Source organism: Arachis hypogaea, chromosome 15 (genome assembly GCF_003086295.3).
Source record: "Arachis hypogaea cultivar Tifrunner chromosome 15, arahy.Tifrunner.gnm2.J5K5, whole genome shotgun sequence".
Taxonomy (NCBI): domain Eukaryota; kingdom Viridiplantae; phylum Streptophyta; class Magnoliopsida; order Fabales; family Fabaceae; genus Arachis; species Arachis hypogaea.
In genome coordinates, this window is record NC_092050.1 from 34,050,952 (window position 1) to 34,076,833 (window position 25,882).

Genomic DNA, 25,882 nt, shown 5'->3' on the forward strand with positions numbered 1-25,882 from the left:
ACAGAAGCTCAATTGGCGTTCTCTCAATTGCGTTGAAAAGTAGACATTCTGGGCTTTCCAGCAATATATAATAGTCCATACTTTTTCCGAGATTTGATGGCCCAAACCGGCGTTCAATGTCAGCCTAAAATTTCTGGCGTAAAACGCCCAAACTGGCACCAGAATTAGAGTTAAACGCCCAAATTGGCACCAAAGCTGGCGTTTAACTCCAAGAAAAGCCTATGCACGTGAAAGCTTCAATTCTCAGCCCAAGCACACACCAAGTGGGCTCCGAAAGTGGATTTCTACATCATTTACTTATTTCTGTAAACCCTAGGTTACTAGTTCATTATAAATAGGACCTTTTACTATTGTATTTTCATCTTTTAATCATGTTTTGATGATTGAACCCTCTTTGGGAGGCTGGCCATTGGGCCATGCCTAGACCTTCTTTCACTTATGTATTTTCTACAGTGGAGTTTCTACACCCCATAGATTAAGGTATGGAGCTCTGCTGTTCTTCATGAATTAATGCAAGTACTATTGTTCTTCTATTCAATTCACGCGTACTTCTTATTCTAAGATATTCACTCGCACTTCAACCTGATGAATGTGATGACCCGTGACACTCATCATCATTCTCACTTATGAACGCGTGCCTGACAACCACTTCCGTTCTATATGCAATAGCTTGAGCGTGTATCTCATAGCCTCCTGGTTCACGACGCATGGTTGCCTCTCCTGACAACAGAGCCTTCCATTCCGTGAGATCAGAGTCTTCGTGGTATAGGCTAGCATAATAGACAGTGTTCTTGAGATCCGAAAAGTCTAAACCTTGTCTGTGGTATTCTGAGTAGGATCCGGGAAGGGATAACTGTAAAGAGCTTCAAACCTGCGAATGTTGGGTGCAATGACATTGTGCAAAAGGACAATGGTCCTATTCCGACGCTAGCAGGAACCGACAGATGATTAGCCCTGTGGTGACAGCGCAGATGGATTTGTTTTCATCCGAGAGGATCATACAGCTTGCCATGGAAGGAGGTAATGCATGGTTGGAAGAAGGCAGTAGGAAAGCAGAGGTTCAGAAGAAACAAAGCATCTCCATACGCTTATCTGAAATCCCACCAATACATTACATAAGTATTTCTATCTTATTTTCTGTTTTAATTATATTTTAATTATCAATACCTCAAAACCATTTTAATTTGCCTGACTGAGATTTACAAGGATGACCATAGCTTGCTTGAAGCCGACAATCTCCGTAGGATCGACCCTTACTCACGTAAGGTATTACTTGGACGACCCAGTGCACTTGCTGGTTAGTTGTGCGGAATTGCAAAAGTGTGATTGTAATTTCGTGCACCAAGTTTTTGGCGCATTTGCCGGGCATTGTTCGAGTTTGGACAACTGACGGTTCATCTTGTTGCTCAGATTAGGTAATTTTATCTTAATTTTAAGCTTTTTGTTTTTATTCTTTTTATTTTCAAAAAAAATTCAAAAAAATAAATTATTCTATGTTCTTCAGAATTTCTAAGAATGAATTCTAGAGTTTCATGAGATATGTTGAATCCTGGCTGGCTGTTAAGCCATGTCTAATCTTTTGGACCGAGGTTTCACTTATCCTTAGAAGAGCTTCTTTGTCTTTCTCATCAATTTAGCTGTTGTATGTAATGTTCTGCTGAAGCTTGGCTAGCCATGTCTAATCTTATTAGACTGAAGCTTTAGACTAATATTGCATGATTCCTGGAATTCTTATTAAAAATTTTGAAATCCTTGTTTTTCTTTTTCCAAATAATTTTCGAAAAAATACAAAAATTTTTTTTACTAAAACCATGAAAATAAAAAATAATTTGTGTTTCTTGTTTGAGTCTAGTGTCACATTTTAAGTTTGGTGTTTTGCATATTTTTAATTTTCTTGCATTCTTCTAAAACATATGCAGTGTGTTCTTCATTGATCTTCAAGTTGTTCTTGATGATTTTATTGGGTCTGATCTTTAAATTCTCTTGTTTTGTGTCTTTTGTTGTTTTTCATGAGCATTCTCAATTTGTTAGTGGCTCTGATATGAAAATTTCTAAGTTTGGTGTCTTGCATGTCTTTCTTTTCTAAAAAAAAATTAACAATATGATTGTTCATCTTGACATTCAACGTGTTCTTGCATGCATTGTTTATTTGATCTTAGTTTTTCATGATTAGTTTCATTTTGTTGTTGTTCTCTCTCATCATTAAAAATTCAAAAAAAAATTTCAAAATTATATCTTTTCAATTCAATAATACGGAGAATTGAAGATTCAAAACATACAACAGAAGAATCACAGAGAAAAAGCTGGGCGTTCAAAACGCCCAGTGAAGAAGGAATTCTGGCATTTAAACGCCAGCCAGGGTACCTGGCTGGGCGTTTAACGCCCAAGAAGGTAGCCAAATGGGCGTTAAACGCCAGAATGGATACTATTCTGGGCATTTAACGCCAGGACAACACAAGGGAGGTAAGTTAGTTTTCTTAATTCAAATCATATCTTTTTCAAATCATATCTTTTTCAAAATCAAATCTTTTCCCATTTTTCTCTCACTATTTTCAAAAATTCTGGCTACTAATTAATGATTTGATTCAAAATTTCAAGTTTGTTACTTCCTTACTAAGAAAGGTTCAATATTTGAATTTTAGAATCATATCTTTTAAATTTCTTGTTAGCCAAGTCATTAATTTCCAATCATATCTTCTCAATCATATCATTAATTTAAATTTTTTTTTAAATTGTTTTTCAATCATATCTTCTCAATCATATTCTCTCAGCCACATCTTTTTCAAAATAATTTTCAATCATATCTTTTTGATTACTGATTTCAAAATCTTCTTCAAAATCACCTAACCACTTTCTCACTTTTAATTTTCGAAAAACCATAAACCACTTTTTAAAAATTCTTCTTAATTATTTTAAAATTTTTAGTTTTATTTAAAAAAATTTTGTTTTCGAAAAATTTTCCCCCTCTTCACCTTCTTCTAATTAAGGACTAATACTCCTCCTCAATTAGCAATTCGGACTCTCTCTCCTTCTTCATATGTTCGAATTCTTATCTACCTACCTCATCCCTCTATTCCTGTTTTCCTCTGACACCTCAAGGAATCTCTATACTGTGACATAGAGGATTCTATACTTTCTTGTTCTCTTCTCTTTCTTATGAGCAGGAACAAGGACAAAGGCATTCTTGTTGAAGCTAATCCTGAACCTGAAAGGACCTTGAAGAGGAAGCTAAGAGAAGCTAAAGCACATCTCTGGAGAGGACCTGACAGAAATTTTCGAAAAGGAAGAAGACATGGCAGCCAAAAATAACAACAATGCCAACAATGCAAGGAAGATGCTTGTGACTTTATTGCACCCTCTCCTGACTTCTGTGGAAGGAGCATCTCAAATCCTGCAATTGGAGCAAACAACTTTGAGCTTAAGCCTCAATTAGTTTCTCTAATGCAGCAGAATTGCAAGTATCATGGACTTCCATTGGAAGATCTTCATCAGTTTTTAGCTGAATTCTTGCAAATCTGTGACACTGTTAAGACCCATGGGGTTGACCCTGAGGTCTACAGACTTATGTTTTTTCCCTTGCTGTAAGAGACAGAGCTAGGACATGGTTGGACTCACAACCTAAAGAAAGCCTGAACTCTTGGAAAAAGCTGGTCAATGCCTTCTTGGCAAAGTTTTTTCCACCTCAAAAATTGAGTAAGCTTAGAGTGGAAGTCCATACCTTCAGACAGAAGGAAGGCGAATCCCTCTATGAAGCTTGGGAAAGATACAAGCAATTGATCCGAATGTGTCCTTCTGGCATGCTTTCAGAATGAAGCATCATATGCATATTCTATGATGGTCTGTCTGAACTGTCCAAGATGTCATTGGACAACTCTGCTAGAGGATCTCTTCATCTGAAGAAGACGCCTGAAGAAGCCCAGTAACTCATTGAAATGGTTGCAAATAACCAATTCATGTATACTTCTGAAAGAAATCCTGTGAATAATGGGACAACTCAGAAGAAAGGAGTTCTTGAGATTGATACCCTGAATGCCATACTGGCTCAGAACAAAATATTGACTCAGCAAGTCAATATGATTTCTCAGAGTGTGTCTGGAATGCAAGCTGCATCAGGCAGTACTAAGGAAGCTTCCTCTGAAGAAGAAGCTTATGATCCTGAGAACCCTGCAAAGGAAGAGGTGAATTACATGGGAGATTCCTATGGAAACACTTATAATCCTTCATGGAGGAATCATCCTAACCTCTCATGGAAGGATCAACAGAAGCCTAATCAAGGCTTCAATAATAATAATAATGGTGGAAGAAATATGTTTGGCAACAACAAACCTTTTCCATCATCTTCTCAACAACAGACAGAGAATTCTAAGCAAAGCTACTCTAACTTAGCAACTGTAGTCTCTGATCTATCTAAGACCACTTTTAGTTTCATGACTGAAGCAAGGTCCTCCATTAGAAATTTGGAGGCACAAGTGGGTCAGCTGAGTAAGAGAATTACTGAAACTCCTCCCAACACTCTCCCAAGCAATACAGAAGAAAATACCAAGAGAGAGTGCAAGGCCATAACCATGACCAACATGGCCGAACCTGGAGAGAGTAAGGAGGACGTGATTCCCAGTGAAAAAAACCTCATGGGCTGTCCTCTGAATGAAAAGAAGTTCTCCTTTGAGGAACCAAGGGAATCTGAGACTCATACAGAGACCATAGAGATTCCATTGAACCTACTTTTGCCATTCATGAGCTCTGATGAGTATTCTTCCTCTGAAGAGGATGAAGATATTACTGAAGAGCAAGTTGCTAAGTACCTGGGAGCAATCATGAAGTTGAATGCCAAGTTATTTGGTAATGAGACTCGGGAGGATGAACCCCCCTTGCTCACCAATGAACTGAATGACTTGATTAGGAAGAAATTACCTCAGAAGAAACCAGATCCTAGAAAATTCTTAATACCCTGTACCATAGGCACCATGACCTTTGAGAAGGCTCTGTGTGACCTAGAGTCAAGTATAAACCTCATGCCCCTCTCTGTAATGGAGAAACTAGGGATTCTTGAGGTGCAAGCTACAAGAATCTCACTAGAGATGGCAGACAATTCAAGGAAACAGGCTTATAGGCTTGTAGAGGATGTCTTGGTAAAGGTTGAAGGCCTTTACATCCCTGCTGACTTCATAATCCTGGACATTGAGAAGAATAAGGATGAATCCATCATCCTTGGCAGATCCTTCCTAGCCACAGCAAAAGCTGTGATTGATGTTGACAGAGGAGAATTGGTCCTTCAAGTAAATAAGGACTACCTTGTGTTTAAAGCTAAAGAATCTCCTTCTGTACACGTGGAGAAGAAGCATGACAAGCTTCTCTTAATGCAGAGTCAAACAGAGCTCCCACATTCAAACTCTAAGTATGGTGTTGGGAGGCAATCATCATGCTCTGAGTATCTGTGAGGCTCCATGAGAGCCCATTGTCAAGCTATTGACATTAAAGAAGCGCTTGTTGGAAGGCAACCCAATTTTTACTTATCTATGTTAAATTTCTATTGTTATTTCATGTTTTCTTTAGGATGATGATTATGTGGAGTCACAAAAACAAAAGCTAAAATAAAAAACAGCATTGAAAAATAGCACACCCTGAAGGATGAGCTTACTGGCATTTAAACGCGAGTAAGGGTAGCAGAATGGGCGTTAAACGCCCAGTCTGGCACCATTCTGGGCGTTTAACGCCAGAAAGGGAAGAAAAGTTGGCGTTTAACGCCAGAAAGGGAAGAAAAGCTGGCGTTAAACGCCAGAAATGGGCAGTAACTTGGCGTTTAACGCCAGGATTGGCACTCCAAGGGGCGTTTACATGCCAAAATGGTACAGGGATGAGAAATCCTTGACACCTCAGGATCTGTGGGCCCCACAGAATCCCCACATTCCTCAACTCTCTCTCTCTCTTCTACACACCTTTCCATAACTTCCTTCCCCAAATACCCCTCACCAATCACCTCCATTTCTCTTCCCCATCACCTCTTCACCAATCACCTCCTCTCAATTCAAATTTAAAACCTTTCCCTCCCACACCCAACCCCTAATATACGAACCCTACCCCTCTCTCCACTCCTATATAAAACCCCTCATCCCTCCTTCATTTTCACACATCATAAATACTTCTTTCCCCCCTTGGCCGAACCACTCACACCTCTTCATCTCCTTCATTTTCTTCTTCTTCTACTCCATTCTCTCTTCTTTTGCTCAAGGACGAGCAAACCTTCTAAGTTTGGTGTGGTAAAAGTATTGCTTTTTGTTTTTCCATAACCATTTATGGCACCTAAGGTTGGAGAAACCTCTAGAAGGAGGAAAGGGAAGGCAAATGTTTTAACCTCTGAGTCATGGGAGATGGAGAGATTTATCTCAAAGGTTCATCAAGACCACTTCTATGAAGTTGTGGCCAAGAAGAAGGTGATCCCTGATGTCCCTTTCATGCTCAAAAGGAATGAGTATCCGGAGATCCGACATGAGATTCGAAAAAGAGGTTGGGAAGTACTCACCAACCCCATTCAACAAGTTGGAATCTTAATGGTTCAAGAGTTCTATGCTAATGCATGGGTCACCAAAAACCATGATCAAAGTGTGAACCCGAACCCAAAGAATTGGCTTACAATGGTTCGGGGGAAATACTTAGATTTCAGTCCAGAAAATGTAAGGTTGGCATTCAACTTGCCAATGATGCAAAGAGATGCACGCCCCTATACTAGAAGGGTCAACTTTGATCAAAAGTTGGACCAAGTCCTCATGGACATATGTGTGGAAGGAGCTCAGTGGAAAAGAGACTCCAAAAGGCAAGCCGGTTCAACTAAGAAGGCTTGACCTCAAACCCGTGGCTAGGGGATGGTTGGAGTTCTTCCAACGCTTAATCATTCCTACTAGCAACCGATCCGAAGTGACTATAGATTGGGCTATCATGATCCATAGCATCATGATTGGAGAGGAAGTAGAAGTTCATGAGGTCATATCTCTAGAACTCTACAAAGTGGCTGACAAAACCTCCACTTTGGCAAGGTTAGCCTTCTCTCATCTCATCTGTCACCTATGCAATTTAGCTGGAGTTGTCATAGAAGAAGACATCTTCATTGAAGAGGACAAGCCCATCACTAAAAAGAGGATGGAGTAAATAAGAGAGCCCACTTATGGACCTCAACAAGAGCATGAGGAAGTCCCTCATCAAGAAATCCCTGAGATGCCTCAAGGGATGCATTTTCCTCCATAAAACTATTGGGGGCAAATTAACACCTCTTTAAGAGAACTGAGTTCAAACATGGAAAAACTAAGAATGGAGCACCAAGAGCACTCTATTATTCTCCATGAAATTAGAGAGGATCAAATAGCCATGAGGGAAGAGCAACAAAGGCAAAGAAGAGACATAGAGGAGCTCACGCACTCCATAGGATCTTCAAGAGGAAGAACTAGCCGCCGTCACTAAGGTGGACCCGTTCTTTAATTTCCTTGTTCTTATTTTTCTGTTTTTCGGTTTCTATGCTTTATGTTTTGTCTATGTTTTTGTCTTTATTACATGATCATTAGTATTTAGTGTCTATGTCTTAAAACTATGAATGATTCCATGAATCCTTCACCTTTCTTAAATGAAAAATGTTTTCTGAAAAAGAAAAAGAAGTACATGATTTTCGAATTCTATCTTGAAAATAGTTTAATTATTTTGATGTGGTGGCAATACTTTTTGTTTTCTGATTGAATGCTTGAATAGTGCATATTTTTTATAGTGAAGTTTATGAATGTTAAAATTGTGGGCTCTTGAAAGAATAATGAAAAAAGAGAAATGTTATTGATAATCTGAAAAATCACAAAATTGATTCTTGAAGCAAGAAAAAGCAGTGAAAAACAAAACTTGCGAAAAAAAGGGGCAAAAAATAAAGAAAAAGAAAGAAAAAGAAAAAGAAAGCAGAAAAAGCCAGTAACCCTTTAAACTAAAAGGCAAGGGTAAAGAGGATCTAAGGCTTTGAGCATTAATGGATAAGAGGGCCCAAAGGAATAAAATCCTGGCCTAAGCGGCTAAATCAAGCTGTCCCTAACTATGTGCTTGTGGCGTGAAGGTGTCAAGTGAAAAGCTTGAGACTGAGCGGTTAAAGTCGTGGTCCAAAGCAAAAAAGAGTGTGCTTAAGAGCTCTGGACACCTCTAACTGGGGACTTTAGCAAAGCTGAGTCACAATCTGAAAAGGTTCACCCAGTTCTGTGTCTGTGGCATTTATGTATCCTGTGGTAATACTGGAAAACAAAATGCTTAGGGTCATGGCCAAGACTCATAAAGTAGCTGTGTTCAAGAATCAACATACTGAAATAGGGGAATCAATACCACTATCTGAATTCTGAATTCCTATAGATGCCAATCATTCTGAACTTCAAAGGATAAAGTGAGATGCCAAAACTGTTCAGAAGCAAAAAGGCTACAAGTCCCGCTCATCTAATTGGAACTAAGTTCATTGATAAGTTTGGAATTTATTTTATATTCTCTTCTTTTTATCCTATTTTATTTTTAGTTGCTTGGGGACAAGCAACAATTTAAATTTGGTGTTGTGATGAGCGGATAATTTATACCCTTTTTGGCATTGTTTTTACATAGTTTTTAATATGTTTTAGTTAAATTTTATTATATTTTTATTAGTTTTTATTTAAAAATCACATTTCTAGACTTTACTATGAGTTTGTGTGTTTTTCTATGATTTCAGGTATTTTCTGGCTGAAATTGAGGGACCTGAGCAAAAATCTGATTCAGAGGCTGAAAAAAGACTGCAGATGCTGTTAGATTCTGACCTCCTTGCACTCTAAGTAGATTTTCTGGAGCTACAGAATCCCAATTGGCGCACTCTCAATTGCGTTGGAAAGTAAACATTCTGGGCTTTCCAGAAATATATAATAATTCATACTTTGTCTGAGATTTGATGGCCCAAATCGGCGTTCAAAGTCAGCCTAAAATTTCTGGCGTAAAATGCCCAAACTGGCACCAGAATTGGAGTTAAACGCCCAAACTGGAACCAAAGCTGGCGTTTAACTCCAAGAAAAGCCTATGCATGTGAAAGCTTCAATACTTAGCCCAAGAACACACCAAGTGGGCTCCGGAAGTAGATTTCTGCATCATTAACTTATTTCTGTAAACCCTAGGTTACTAGTTCATTATAAATAGGACCTTTTACTATTGTATTTTCATCTTTTAATCATGTTTTGATGATTGAACCCTCTTTGGGAGGATGGTCATTCAGCCATGCCTAGACCTTCTTTCACTTATGTATTTTCTACGGTGGAGTTTCTACACCCCATAGATTAAGGTGTGGAGCTCTGCTGTTCTTCATGAATTAATGCAAGTACTATTGTTCTTCTATTCAATTCACGCCTACTTTTTATTCTAAGATATTCACTCGCACTTCAACCTGATGAATGTGATGACCCATGACACTCATCATCATTCTCACTTATGAATGCGTGCCTGACAACCACTTCCGTTCTATATGCAATAGCTTGAGCGTGTATCTCTTAACCTCCTGGTTCACGACGTATGGTTGCCTCTCCTGACAACAGAGCCTTCCATTCCGTGAGATCAGAGTCTTCGTAGTATAGGCTAGAACAATAGACAGTGTTCCTGAGATCCAGAAAGTCTAAACCTTGTCTGTGGTATTCCGAGTAGGATCCGGGAAGGGATGACTGTAAAGAGCTTCAAACCTGCAAATGTTGGGCGCAGTGACAGTGTGCAAAAGGACAATGGTCCTATTTTGATGCTAGCGGGAACCGACAGATGATTAGCTCTGCGGTGACAGTGCAGATGGATTTGTTTTCATCCGAGAGGATCATACAGCTTGCCATGGAAGGAGGTAACACATGGTTGGAAGAAGGCAGTAGGAAAGCAGAGGTTCAGAAGCAACAAAGCATCTCCATACACTTATCTGAAATCCGACCAATGAATTACATAAGTATTTCTATCTTATTTTCTGTTTTAATTATATTTTAATTATCAATACCTCAAAACCATTTTAATTCGCCTGACTGAGATTTACAAGGATGACCATAGCTTGCTTCAAGTCGACAATCTCCGTGGGATCGACCCTTACTCACATAAGGTATTACTTGGACGACCCAGTGCACTTGCTGGTTAGTTGTGCAGAATTGCAAAAGTGTGATTGTAATTTCGTGCACCACGCACGCATGGGGTGCTTTTTTTTTTTTAAAATGCAGGATGCAAAATGCAATGCTGATATGGATGTTATGAATAATTCCAGGTTCAATAAAATAAAATAAAATAAAACTTAAAAACAAACAAAACGAAATAAAATTAAAATTGAAAAAGGAACGATCATACCATGGTGGGTTGTCTCCCACCTAGCACTTTTAGTTAAAGTCCTTAAGTTGGACGTTTTGATGAGCTCATTGTCATGGTGGCTTGTGTTTGAACTCATCTAGAAATCTCCACCAATGTTTGGAATTCCAATGGCCTCTGGGATCCCAAACTAGGCATATAAAGCCTTTGAGTAAACTTAAATAGGTTTTCAGGTTCCCAGGGTGTTGAATGTCAGAAAAGATTCCAGGATCCCAAACCTTGCTTTTGTACCCATCTTTGTCTTGATCTACATTTTTCCAACCGGGCAATACGGAATTTGAATTCTCACTGAGTTGACCAAACATCTTCTGAGACCCATTTAATCGAACTCGAAACCAATCCGTGTACCTCAAATTGAAGCGTGGAGCTTTATTGAATCTTGCATACCAGCTCTGAGAGCGAGCCATTTTCCTCTTACTCTTAAAGCCGCAAAGAGCTCTAAGCTGGCCATCTGTTTCAAGCAAACCATATTCAAGTGGAAAAGTAAAGATAAAGGCTAAGGATTTTACCCACTTGAAGTTTGTGTTGGGTGGTAATGGCCTTGGGATAGGTGTTTCCAGTGGTTTTGCAAGCTCTACTCCCTTGTATTCTTCTGTGAATTCCTCCACTTCTTTGCAAACTTCTTCAACTGTAACCACGTCTTGATCAAAGTCTTCGATATCTTCCTCATCACTCAAGTCATAAATTGGAGGTTGGGAAAAATCTACCTCCGCATCCTCTTCACATTCACTTGGGGAAGATTCTTCAGTCTCAAAGAGTTCACTTGCAGATGCAAGTTCATTATTAGGAGGACTTGAATCATGATTTTCAGTACCAAGGGAACTTTCTTCTTGAGCTGTTCCGTCCAGTTCTTCATAAGATACATGCTTTGGGGGTTGTGCACTATCCTCCTTAGCATCAATTGCAAATTTCTTGACAGAATTCTCCACAATTCTGGATTCCCATGGAGGTTCAGCATCTCCTAAGTCTTCAACCAATTCTTCTTCTGTGATAATTTTAGCTTCCTCCACTTGTTCCAGCACAAAGTCATTCTCTGTACTGTCCATTGGAGTTTCTAGTACCTCATTCATGCGTCATTCTTCTTTTGATTGTCCACATGAAGTCATGGGTTATATGTGTATGATGGGGCTTGTTGGTAACCACAAGGGGGTCTACCATATCTATCATCTTGGTACGCACCTCGGAATGGCTCTTGACCATAGTATACTGGTGGGGGTTGGTTGTCACGAGAAGGTCCACCGTATCTATGTCTTGGCATGCATTGTAGAATGGTCGTTGTCCATGGTATCTTGGAAAGTGTTGTTGCCGAAAGGGTTGATTAAATCCTCGTGGCTCCTTCCATTTGTGATTGTTTCGACCTTGATGCATGTTCCTATTATAGCTTCCATTCCTTTCAACAACATTAGAACCAAACTCAAAGCGACAGGGGTGAGAACTCATAGTAGCTAATAAAAATTAAAAACGAAAATAAAAATAAAAATTAAACAGGTGAAAGAAAATATTACAATAACCAATAATAAGACACACAGTTGCAATTTCCCGGCAACGGCACCATTTTTGAACGATTGGATTTCTTCCAGTAAAGAAATTTATTAAAATAATCGCGTTGCAAGTATAGTTTCTAAACCAAGAGAGAATCCTTTCGTACAAAAGTTTTGGTTGTCACAAGTAACAAAACCCAATAAAATTTATAACCGAAGTATTTAAACCTCGGGTCGTCTTCTCAAGGAATTGCAGGGAAGTATGATTTATTATTGGTTATGAAAAATTGTATATTTTTGGGTTTTTGAAATAAGGAACAAGTAATTTTAAATGGCAAGAAAAATGAATTAATAATTAAGAAAACTCTTGGCAAGGTATAATAAGAACTGGAAATCCCATCCTAGTTATCCTTATCAGGTGTAATGAGAATTATTTATTGCTCCCACTTAGTTAGCCCTTACTAAATAAAGAAAAGTCAAGTGGACTAATTAACTTGATTCCTCAAGTCCTAGTCAACTCCTGCGAAAAGACTAGCTTTAGAGGGATCCAAATCAATCAGTAATTTCCAACTCTCAATCAACTGCTGAGTTTGATAACTCAAGTATCACCAATTACTTAACCAAAGCCAAAAGGGGGAAAACAAATCTAAATCAAATTGAAAGCATCATAAATAGAATAAAACAATCATAAATCTGAAATACCTCAAATTATATTAAATAGAATATTCAAATCTAACATGGAAAGGTTCATAAGCCAATTTGGCAACATAAGTAATTACAAATAAAAGTAGAAGAGAAATATAAAGTAAAAGAACATTGAATCTGTGATTGAAGAGAAGTAGCCTAATCATAATAGAAATCCTAAATCCTAATCCTAATCCTAAATCCTAAGAGAGAAAGGAGAGAGCCTCTCTCTCCAAAAGCTACATCTAAACCTAAAATTATGTATATGAAAGTTGTATGAATTGTTCCATGTCATCATCGATTCCCCCATTCTCTGGCTTTTATTCTGCATTTCTGGACTTGGATTTGGGCCAAAAAGGGGCCTAGAAATCGCTGGGGGTGACTTCTGTAATTTACTGCACGTGGCGTCCGCCACGCGTGCGCGTGGGTCACGCGTTCGCGTCAATTGGAGTTTTTCCTTGTCACGCGTATGCGTCAATCACGCGTGCGCGTCAGTTGTGTTTTGCTCTAGGCACCCATCCGCGTCGTCCACGTGTACACGTCACTGCCTTTTTCTTCAAAACTCCATTTTTGTGTTTTTCTTCCATTTTTGTATGTTTCCTTTCTGTCCTCTAATCCATTCCTTCCCTATGAAACCTGAGAATACTTAACATATAAATCACGGCATCAAATGGTAATAAAGGATAATTAAATTTAATATTTTTAAAGCATAGGAAACATGTTTTCACCTATATCGTAAAATAAGGAAGGAATTATAAAACCATGCATTTCATATGAATAAGTGGATGAAGAATTGATAAAAACACTCAATTGAGCACAAAATACATCATAAAATAAGGGTTTATCATACACTATCCACCAAGGAGGAAGGCCCCAAAGGAAGATGTCTAGGCGCTGGAAAAACAAAAATATCCCTACTGAAGGCTTTTCACGATGGAAGATGGTGGTATTCACTTATCTCATCATGGTATTCACCATGAAAGAGGGAAGTGGCAAAACGGGACACCAGCATACTGCTGCAAGCCCAACCCTGCCTCAGACAGTGAACAAAATCCTGTCTCTTGAGCTTATTAAGCAATTCCATGAGAGCACAGGAAGGAAGCTCCCAGTAAGTAGTAAGGATTTATTCCTCTATGATTATCTTCCTCCTTGAAAGGAGCTGTCCGTCAAGCTAATGACATTAAAGAAGCGCTTGTTGGGAGGCAACCCAACCTTAATTAATTATTTCTATTTCTTAATTTTATTTTTTTCTTTAAAGTTTTGTTTTTAGGTTCATAATCATGTGCAACAGTCAAAACAGAGACAGAATTCTTCAGCAGTGAAAATAGAACACTCTGAATGGAGTGTTGTTGAAGTTGAACGCCATCCAGGGAGCTCTGGCTGGGCATCCAACGCCCCGAATGGGCAGCATTGCTGGCGTTGAACGCCAGCCAGGGAGCAACCCCTGAGCGTTTAAACGCCAGTGCAGAGGGTAGGGAATTTGAATTCCCTAGCCTCTCAGGACCAGTATGTCCCACAGAAGCTCCACCTACCCTACCTTCTTCTACCCTATTCTTCCCCATTATTCATATTTGCTCGAGGACGAGCAAAACTATTAAGTTTGGTGTTGCAAAAGCTTTGCTTTTTGACTTCTACCACTCCTAAGTATGGCACCAAAGATTGGTGAAACCTCAAGGAAGAAGAAGGGAAAGGCATTTGCCCCCACAAGAAGAGGATGGAGCAAACTAGAAAGCATACACATGAGCCTGTTCAGCCGCCTCAACAGAGATAAAGGAGTGACATTGAAGAGATCAAGCACCACATTGGATCCTCATGAAGGAGTACTAGCCGCCACCATTAAAGGTGGATTCGTTCTCTTTATCTCCTTTCTTATGTATTTTTCTGTTTTCTGTTATGTTGTACTGTCTGTTCTCTTGTTTTTGTTGCATGATCATTTGTATCAATGTCTTAAAGATGTAAAATGTTCCATATATCTCTCACTTTTCTTAAAAGAAAATTTTATTTGAAAATTGAGAGATGCATGAATTTCAAGTTTATAATAAGAATATTATAATTATGTTGATGTGGTGGCATTGCTTTTGTTTTCTGAATATATGATTAAACAGTGAATATTTGAAGTTGAAATTTTAGAATTTTGGCTCTTAAAAGAATAAAGGAAAAGGAAAAGTATTATTAATAATCTGAAAAATCTAAAAATTGATTCTTGAACCAAGAAAAAGCAGCAAAAAGAAAAAGAAAAAGCATGTTACAAAAGAAAAAAAATTAAATGCATGCAAAAAAGAAAGAAAAAATGGTGAAAAAAAATAACAAAAATCCATTACTGCCAAAAAATGCAGGAAAAGGAGGGCAGATTGAAAAAGCCAATAACCCTTTAAACCAAAAGGCAAGGGTAACAGGATCCAAGGCTTTGAGCATTAATGGATAGGAGGGTCTAAAGGAATAAAATCCTGGCCTAAGCAGCTCAATCAAGCTGTCCCTAACCATGTGCTTGTGGCGTGAAGGTGTCAAGTGAAAAGCTTGAGACTGAGCGGTTAAAGCCGTGGTCCAAAGCAAAAAGAGTGTGCCTAAGAACTCAGGACACCTCTATCTGAGGATTCTAGCAAAGTTGAATCATAATCCTAAAGGGTTCACCCAGTTAAAGTGTGTGTGGCATTTATGTATCCGATGGTAATACTCGAAAACAAAGTGCTTAGGGTCACGGCCAAGACTCTAAAAGCTGTGTTCAAGAATAAAAAAGAACTGAACTAAGAGAGTTAATAATATCATCTGGATTCTGAGTTCCTAAAGATGCCAACCATTCTAAGTTTCAATGGATAGTGAGATGCCAAAACTATTCAGAAGAAAAAAGCTACTAAGTCCCACTCATCTAATTGTAACTGAGCTTCATTGGAAACTTAAGAAATTTATTGTGCCTTACTTTTCTTTTTATCCTACTGTGTTTTTACTTGCTTGGGAACAAGCAACAGTTTAAGTTTGGTATTGTGATGAGCGGATATTTTATACACTTTTTGGCATTATTTTCATATAATTTTTAGCATGTTTTATTTAGTTTTTATTAAGTTTTTATTGGTTTTAGTGTTAAATTCATATTATTAGATTCTACTTTGAGTTTGTATTTTTGTACAATTTCAGATATTTTCTAGCTAAAATTGAGGAGTTGGAGCAAAAGTCTAATTCAGAGACAGAGAAAGCACTGCAAATGCTGTCTGGATCTGACCTCCTTGCACTCGAAAGAGCTTTTATGGAGCTACAGAAGTCCAAATGGAGCGTTCTCAACGGGTATGGAAACCTGACTTTCAGAGCTTTCCATCAATGTATAATATTCTATACTTTGTTTTGGATTAGAAGGCCTAAAACTGGCATCCAACGCCAGTCTCCTGCCCCCTTCCACGCGTCCATCGCCCAAGGAGTAGAGCCCAGCGTCCAAATGCCCAAGGAGGACCCCCTAGCCAGCGTTCAACGCCCTAGAGGCCTCCTAGCACGTGAATCTCATCAAAGCTCAGCCTAAACACGCACCAAGTGGGCCCCAGAAGTAGATTTTAGCACTAAAAATATTATTTTACCCTTATGATGAGCAGATAATTTATACGCTTTTTGGCATTGTTTTTAGTATGTTTTTAGTATATATTAGTTAGTTTTTATTATATTTTATTAAATTTTAAATAAAAATCACTTTTCTGGACTTTACTATGAGTTTGTGTATTTTTCTGTAATTTCAGGTATTTTCTGGCTGAAATTGAGGGACCTGAGCAAAAATCTGATTCAGAGGCTGAAAAAAGACTGCAGATGCTGTTGGATTCTGACCTCCCCGCACTCAAAGTGGATTTTCTGGAATATATAATAGTTCATACTTTGCCTGAGATTTGATGGCCCAAACAGGCGTTCCAAGTCAGCTCAAGAATTCTGGCGTTTAACTCCAAAAACTGGCACAAAAGCTGGAGTTAAACGCCCAAACTGGCACAAAAGCTGGCGTTTAACTCCAAGAAAAGTCTCTACACATGAAAGCTTCAATGCTCAGACCAAGTACACACCAAGTGGGCCCGGAAGAAGATTTCTGCATTAATTACTGATTTTCTGTAACCCTAGGCTACTAGTTCTCTATAAATAGGACCTTTTGCTATTGTATTACACACTTTTCAGATACTTTCATAGATCTTTTCACGTTTGGGGCTGGCCTCACGGCCATGCCTGAACCTTGTTCTTATGTATTTTCAACGGTGGAGTTTCTACACACCATAGATTAAGGTGTGGAGCTCTGCTGTTCTTCATGAATTAATACAAGTACTATTGTTTTTCTATTCAACTCAAGTCTATTTCTTCTCCAAGATATTCATTCGTTCTTCAACTTAATGAATGTGATGATCCATGACACTCATCATCATTCTCACCTATGAACATGTGCCTGACAACCACTTCTGTTTTACTAGCAATGGCTTGAATGCGTATCTCTTGGGTTTCTAATCTAAGATTGGAATCTTTGTGGTATAGGCTAGAATTTATGGCAGCCATTCCTGAGATCCGAAAAGTCTAAACCTTGTTTGTGGTATTCTGAGTAGGATCTGGGAGGGGATGACTGTGACAAGCTTCAAACTCGCGATTGTGGGGCGTGTGACAGATGCAAAAGGATCAATGGATCCTATTCCGACATGATCGAGAACCGACAGCTGATTAGCCGATGTTGTGACAGAGCATCAGGACCATTTTCACTGAGAGGACGGGATGTAGCCATTGACAAAGGTGATGCCCAACATAAAGCTTGCCATGGAAAGAAATATGAATGATTGGAAGAAGGCAATTGGAAAGCAAAGGTTCAAGGGGAACAAAGCATCTTCATACGCTTATCTGAAATCCACCAATGAATTACATAAGTATCTCTATCTTTATTTTATGTTTATTTTCATCACCTTAAACTCCATAACCATCTGAATCCGCCTGACTGAGATTTACAAGATGACCATAGCTTGCTTCAAGCCGACAGTCTCCATGGGATCGACCCTTACTCACGTAAGGTTTATTAGGACGACCCAGTGCACTTGCTGGTTAGTTGTGCGGAATTGTGACAAAGTGTGATTCACGTTTGAGAGCTCCAAGTCTTTGGCGCCATTGTTGATGATCACAATTTCGTGCACCAAGTTTTTGGCGCCGTTGCCAGGAAGGAACGAATGAACGAACAATAGTTTCGCATTTGTTTCCGACAACAACACCAAGTTTTTGGCGCCGTTGCCGGGGATTGTTCGAGTTTGGACAACTGACGGTTCATCTTGTTGCTTAGATTAGGTACTTTTCAGAATTTTTAAGAATGAATTCTAGAGTTTCAAGGTGATGTTCTTAGCATCACAAAAGCTGATTGATTCTCATCAATTTAGTTGCTGAATGTAATGTCCTGCTGAAGCTTGGCCAAACATGTCTAATCTTTTTAGACTGAAGCTTTAGACTAACATTGCATGATTCCTGGAATTCTTATTAAAAGTTTTGATTCTCTTTATTTTCTTTTCTATATAATTTTCGAAAATCACAAAAAAATTTATAAAACCATAAAAACCAAAAATATTTTATGTTTCTTGTTTGAGTCTAGTATTAATTTTTAAGTTTGGTGTCAATTGCATGACTTTCTTCTTCTTGCATTTTTCGAATTTATACATATGCTCTTCATTAATCTTCAAGTTGTTCTTGATGATTTCATTGCTCTGATCTTTAAATTCTCTTATTTAGTGTGTTTTGTTGTTTTTCATATGCATTTTTTACACTGTTATAGTCCTTAGTATACAAACATTTAAGTTTGGTGTCTTGCATGCATTGTTTACTTGATCTTAGTTGCATTTTTATTATTTCTCATCATCAAAAATTCAAAAAAATATTTTTAAACTATGTCTTTTCAAGTCAATAATACAGAGAATTGAAGATTCAGAACATTCACCAGAAGAATCAAACAGAAAAAGCTGGGCGTGCAAAACGCCCAGTTAAGAAGGAAAACTGGCGTTTAAATGCCAGCCAGGGTACCTGGCTGGGCGTTTAACGCCCAAAAAGGTGGAGATTTGGGCGTTAAACGCCAGAATGGGCACCATTCTTGGCGTTTAATGCCAGGATGAAACTAGAGGGAAGATTTTGTTTTTAATTCACATTTTTTTCAAGTTTTCATATTTTTTTTCAAAATCAAATCTTTTTTAAACCATATCTTTTCAAACATATCTTTTCAATCACATCTTTTTCAAAATTAATTTTTTTTCAATCATATCTTTTTCTAATTTCAAAATCTTTTTCAAAAATCACTTTATTTCTTTCCCAATCTTAGTTTTCGAAAATCTCAATCAAATTTTCAAATTTCTTTTTAATTATTAAAAATCTTTTTAAATTATTTTCGAAAATTCTTCCCCTCTTTTCACATCCTTCTATTTAAGGGACTAAGACTCCTCCTCAAGGTACAATTCGAACTCTCTCCTTCTTTATATATTTGAATTCTCCTCCATCTACCTCCTCCTTCTATTCTTCTTTTTCTCTGACACCTCAAGGAATCTCTATACTGTGACATAGAAGATTTCCTACTTTCTTGTTCTCTTCTCTTTCATATGAGCAGGAACAAAGATAAAGGCATACTTGTTCAAGCTGATCCTGAACCTGAAAAGACCTTGAAGAGAAAGCTAATAGAAGCTAAAGAACAATTCTCTTTAGAGGGCCTAACAGAGCTCTTCAAAGAAGAAGAAACCATGGCAGCCGAAAACAACAACAATGCCAACAATGCAAGGAAGGTGCTTGGTGACTTTACTGCACCAACTCCCGACTTCTATGGGAAAAGCATCTCAATTCCTGCCATTGGAGCAAACAACTTTGAGCTTAAGCCTCAATTAGTTTCTCTAATGCAATAGAATTGCAAGTTTCATGGACTTCCATTGGAAGATCCTCATCAGTTCTTAGCTAAATTCTTGCAAATCTATGACACTGTCAAGACCAATGGGGTTGACCCTGAAGTCTACAGACTTATGCTTTTTTCTTTTGCTGTAAGAGACAGAGCTAGGACATGGTTGGATTCACAACCTAAGGAAAGCCTGAACTCTTGGGAAAAGCTAGTCAATGCCTTCTTGGCAAAGTTCTTTCCACCTCAAAAATTGAGTAAGCTTAGAGTGGAAGTCCAAACCTTCAGACAGGAGGAAGGTGAATCCCTCTATGAAGCTTGGGAAAGATACAAGCAATTGATCAGAAGGTGCCCTTCTGACATGCTTTCAGAATGGAGCATCATAGGAATCTTCTATGATGGCCTGTCTGAACTATCCAAAATGTCATTGGATAGCTCTGCTGGAGGATCTCTTCATCTGAAGAAGACACCTGCAGAAGCTCAGGAACTCATTGAAATGGTTGCAAATAACCAATTCATGTATACTTCTGAAAGAAATCCTGTGAATAATGGGACGATTCAGAAGAAAGGAGTTCTTGAGATTGATACTCTGAATGCCATATTGGCTCAGAATAAAATATTGACCCAACAAGTTAGTATGATTTCTCAGAGTCTGTTTGGAATGCAAGCAGCAACAGGCAGTACTAAGGAAGCTTCCTCTGAAGAAGAAGCTTATGACCCTGAGAACCCAGCAATGGAAGAGGTGAATTACATGGGAGAACCCTATGGAAACACCTATAATCCTTCATGGAGAAATCATCCAAATCTCTCATGGAAGGATCAACAGAGACCTCAAAAAGGTTTCAACAACTACAATGGTGGAAGAAACAGGTTTAGCAATGACAAGCCTTTTCCATCACATTCTCAGCAACAAACAGAGAATTCTAAGCAGAGCCACTCTGACTTAGCAACCATTGTCTCTGATTTAATCAAAACCACTCAAAGTTTCATGACTGAAACAAGGTCCTCCATTAGAAATTTGGAGGCACAATTGGGTCAGCTGAGTAAGAAAATTACTGAACTCCCTCCTAGTACTCTCCCAAGCAACACAAAAGAGAATCCAAAGAGAGAGTGCAAGGCCGTAAACATGTCTCACATGGATGAACCTGGAGAGGAGGAAGAGGCAGTGATCTCCACTGAGGAAGACCTTAATGGACGTCCACTGACCTCCATGGAGTTCCATAATGAGGAACCATGGGAATCTGAGGCTCATTCTGAGACCATAGAGATTCCATTGAATTTACTTCTGCCTTTCATGAGCTCTGATGAGTATTTATCCTCTGAAGAGGATGAAGATGTCACTGAAGAGCAAGTTGCTAAGTACCTTGGAGCAATCATGAAGCTAAATGCTAAGCTGTTTGGTAATGAGACTTGGGAGGATGAACCTCCATTGCTCATCAAAGAACTAGATGACTTGACTAGGCAGAGATTACCTCAAAAGAGACAGGACCCTGGAAAGTTCTCAATCCCTTGTACCCTAGGCACCATAACCTTTGAGAAGGCTCTATGTGACCTAGGGTCAAGCATAAACCTTATGCCTCTCTCTGTAATGGAGAAGCTAGGGATCATTGAGGTACAAGCTGCAAGAATCTCACTGGAGATGGCAGACAATTCAAAGAAACAGGCTTATGGACTTGTAGAGGATGTCTTGGTAAAGGTTGAAGACCATTACATCCCTGCTGATTTTATAGTCCTAGAGACTGGGAAGTGTATGGATGAGTCCATCATCCTTGGCAGACCCTTCCTAGCCACAGCAAAAGCTGTGATTGATGTTGATAGAGGAGAATTGATCATTCAAGTGAATGAAGACTCCCTTGTGTTTAAAGCTCAAGGATATTGATAAACCATTATTTTATGGTTTATATTGTGTTTAATTGTGTGGTTTTATCATGATCCTTACCCACTTATTCATTAAATTAGCATGCATTTAGATTTCCTTCCTGAATTTATTACATGTTTGAAAACTGCTTCCTAGAGACTTTAATTATTTATTTTTAATTCTCCTTTATTCCATTCGATGCCGTGATCTGTGTGTTAAGTGTTTTAGACTTTATAGGGCATGAATGAGTTGGAGATTGGAAAGGAAGCTAGCAAAAATGGAAGAAACACAAGAATTTAAGGAGATAACCAGCGAGAAGTGACGCGGTCGCATGGCTCACGCGACCGCACGAAGGAGAGCAAGTCGCAGTGATGCGGCCGCATGGCTCACGCGGCCGCACGAATTGGAAAAGTTCTGGCGACGCGGTAGCGTGGACGACGCGAACGCGTGGCGAGGAAAAGCGCGAATGACGCGTCCGCATGGATGACGTGATCGCGTGACATGTGCGATCTGCATAATCTGCAGAATTCGTTGGGGGCGATTTTGGGCCCTATTTCGACCCAGTTTTTGGCCCGGAACAGCAGACTAGAGTCAGAGAACATGCAAAAACAATTAACACATTCATTCAGAGACAATTTCAGATTTAGTTTTCACTCTCTTAGGTTTTTCTCTCTAGGTTTTAGAATTTGAATTTTCAATTGGTCTTAGCATTGGAACATTGAGAAGAGTTATTTCCTCATCAAGACTTCATCATTCTAGTTTGTTTTCTTAACTTGGTTTCATTCTTCTATGTTCCTTGTTTTGTTAAATTTTGTTATTTGAATACTTTTATGATTAATTAATGCAAGGATTATTTCTTTTTAATTCAGTTTCAATTCCAATAATCATGTCTTCTTTTAATTCCCTTTCATGTGTTATGGATTCTTTATTTACAATGCGTGAGTAGTTTCCTTACTTGATGGGGAGTTGATTAAAAAGGAACTCTTGAGTTGGAAGGATTGAAAGAAAATTTGTAATTGGGTTAATTGTTGGATTGTTATCCTGTCACCAACGTCAATCCCTTTGAACTAAGTGGGTTGCAACTTGTGAACAGATCTAGCATTCCAACTTGTTTAACTTTCCCTTACATGGTAAAGGATAACCAAACAAAGCAACCATTAATTATAAATCAATCTTAAAATCATTCCATCCATAATAGAGATTCCAACTAATCAACTCCCTGTCAAGGCTTTTATTCATATTAATTAAATTTCCTTAATTTACATTCCAATTTACCCAACTCAACTTCTTTGAACATCCGATTAATAGGATAGCACACTTTTCTGCAACTCGTTGGGAGATGACCTGGGACTTAAAACTCCCAGTAATTTTTAATTTAATTCTCTGTGACATATTTCTAAATTGATAGGCAGATTTTCGGTGAGTTAAGAACTATACTTGCAACTTAACCATTTTAATAATTTTTAATTCACCAGCTTCTGCGTCTCATCAATTTTTGGCGCCGTTGCCGGGGAGTTGCAATAGAGTGCTAATTTTATTAATTAGAATTTATTTATTTGCATTTTATTTTATTTTGCTACTATGAGCTGCATGTTTCTTCCGTCAAATGACGCGTTCACTTCCTGATCCGCGCTTGCTAATATTCGATCCCGAAATTGAAAGGACAATTTCACGAATAAGGCGAGAACAGCGTTGGTTAGCCCGCTCTGAGGGCGGATGTGAAAGTGAATCTGAGGAAGAAACCAGCCCCCGTTCTACTGATTCGGTTGTTTTATGTGCAGAAAACATGGCAGCTAGGAGAGTTACCATCCAGGAGGAAGGAGCCCCTAATTTTACAATGCAACCGTTTCAAGCGCATCATCCGGCGGTAGCTACGGATTTTGAAATAAAGCCCGCACTGCTAAATTTGATGCCCAGGTTTCATGGCCTACCTGCTCAAGAGCCTATCAAGCACTTAAGAGATTTCCAGGCAGCCTGTTCTACTGTTAGGCGTGATGGCACTGATGAAACTTCAATTTTGCTGAAAGCTTTTCCGTTTTCTCTTGAGGGAAAAGCAAGAGAGTGGTACTACACTCAACCTCTAGCAAATGTATCCAACTGGGATATACTCAGAAAGGAGTTTCTGGAGAAATTCTTTCCATCTGAAGTTACTGATAAGCTAAGGAAGGATATCTCCACAATTGTTCAGGATGACAATGAGACTCTCTTTGAATACTGGGAGCACTTCAATAATCTTCTGGAAGCATGCCCCTACCACATGATTGACAAGATCGTGCTACTCAGCTATGTTACACAGGGTATGAGGCCCCAAGATAAGACCATACTGGAAAGTGCCAGCAATGGGTCTATTTAAAGCAAAGTGCTTGGTGGGAGACAACCCACCGCGGTATGATCGTTCTTTTCTTCACTTTTAATTTTTCTTCTTTAATAACTCTTCTCTTTATTAGTGCTTTCGTGCTCTTTTCATTTACATGTCTTTACATTTCCAAAAAAAAAAAATTTCGCCACGCGACGCGATCGCATCAGCGACGCGTCCGCGTCGCAAAGGGGGTGGAGAAAACAAATAAATGAACAGAGAGATCAGCTGGAGTCCGGCTGGAGGTGTGCCAATGGCACAAATCGACCCACACGACCGCGTCCCTGACGTGTTCGCGTCGCATGGGAATCTTGGCCTCCCACGCGACCGCGTGCCCCACGTGGCCGCGTGCCCTGAATTTTCGACGTAAAAAGGTGGACACTGAGATACTATGCGAGAGTGATGCTGGATTGGTGCTGGAAGCACAATCCTTGTCACGCGACCGCGTCGCCGATGCGGCCACGTCACCCATTTTACAACGCACACTAATGCGATCGCGTGACCCACGCGATCGCGTCACCTAATTTGGCAATTAAATTAAAATGAACAAAGACTTGTGCTGGAGCGAAGCTGTACTCGCGCCAGCAGCGTAACACGGATCACGCGACCGCGTGTCCGACGCGATCGCGTCCCCCTACCTGACGCGCACCCACATGAATGCGGGCCCCACGTGACCGCGTCGCATGCGCCGCACAGCTCAACCTAAATTGCCAAATTATCTTATCTTTCTCTCTCCCAAATCCTAGTTTTTCTTTCCCCTCCTTATTTCTTCCTTCCCACCCCCTTCTCCCTTCTATCTCACCTTTCACTCTCTATCTCTCTCACCACCATTAACAAGGTTTTACTTTCTTCTTCCTTCTTCTCTTTTCCATCATTCTTATTATATTATATACATTTTTATTTTCTTTTTCCCTCCTTTTTCTTTTCACTTTTGTATTTCATTTTCTTCTTTCCCTTTTTACATGGTGCTAGAAAATTTTTGAGTCATTATCCCTCATTATATGCTTGTGACTTGTTACAATTTATTTGACAATTATTATTACTTTTAAGGGGATTGCTTGCATGTTCAATTTCATACTTTTTATATCTTACTTACCATGCATGCCATGTGTTTGTGAAAGAGCCTATATAGCCCTATGCACTTTTCTACATTACTTTATTCTACTATTCAATGCTTGCTTTTCACAACTTTCCCTTATTATTTTATTAATTGAATTTAATTGTCAATACAAACGTGATGGTTTGTTACAAAGTATTGCTTAGTCTATGCTACTCATGCCCTTTGCCAGCATGCCAATAAACACCTTGCATTCATTTGTCTTTACATGCCCTAGCTATTTTCCATAGTTGGCTTCTCACACGTACTCGCGAGCATGTGATAATGTCAGCATATCTTCATGTGCATACATCACCCCCTTTTTCCATTTTCCTTTCTTGCTGTATATCTCTTTAAATTTAATTTTCTTTCTCTTCCCTTCTTTCAGGATGGCCACCAAGAAAGGAAAGGAGAAAGCCACTTCCAAACCACCAGCAAGAAGAGGAACTAAGAGAGCATTAGTGGCAGAGCCTTCTTCAGCCGCCGTCAAGCCCTCAACAAAAAGAGTTAAGCGGATAATAAAAGTTGACGAAAAGGAGAAAGCCTTTCCAGCAAAGGACACTGCGCGATTTCCCAATCGCTACTGTGAGCAGATGTTCCCTATCATGGCAGAAAGGAATTATAACAATGAATACCTTCTTATCCTCCCGTCCAATATTGCCACCTTTGTTGAGCCGCAAATTGAGTAAAGACAATGGGGTTTCCTACGGAGACAGCCAAGGCAGGCCAATCTTTCTTGGGTAGTTGAGTTCTACTCCAACTTCTACATACCGACCCTGCAGTCTGTTTATGTCCGGTAGAAACAAGTCCCCATCACAGAAGAGGCCATTCAGCAAGCTCTAAATCTTCCCCCTATTCCAACAGGAATGGATGCTTTTTAAGAAGCCTCCCTTCAGCGCCAGAGATATCAATTCGACTAGGACTCCGTTCTCGGAGTCATCGCATTACCTGGCAGCCGTTGGATCTACGGATACCACCGTACCCGCCCTAAGGGAATCTTGGCTTCAGCACTTACCTTGGAGGCTCGCGTATGGGCGTAGATCATGTCCCATTACGTCTTTCCGAGCACTTATGAGTCCTCCTTCACTGCGGACATGGCTGTTCTACTATGGTGCATCCTTACAGACTAACCTCTGAATCTCTCACGACATATCTGGAATGCTATAGAACACGTACAAATTGCGGGCAACTTACCTTTCCCTGC

The 25,882-nt window shown here is 39.2% G+C and overlaps 2 non-coding genes across 2 annotated transcripts; both read right to left on the bottom strand.

Annotated features, from left to right (window-relative positions):
- Positions 1-3,695: 3,695 nt before the first annotated feature.
- On the bottom strand, positions 3,696-3,799 carry LOC112753061 (small nucleolar RNA R71). Its single transcript, XR_003177462.1, has one exon. It is a non-coding gene; the product is annotated as a small nucleolar RNA R71 (small nucleolar RNA).
- Positions 3,800-19,627: 15,828 nt separating this feature from the next.
- On the bottom strand, positions 19,628-19,735 carry LOC112752728 (small nucleolar RNA R71). The gene has a single exon (XR_003177149.1). It is a non-coding gene; the product is annotated as a small nucleolar RNA R71 (small nucleolar RNA).
- Positions 19,736-25,882: the final 6,147 nt, after the last annotated feature.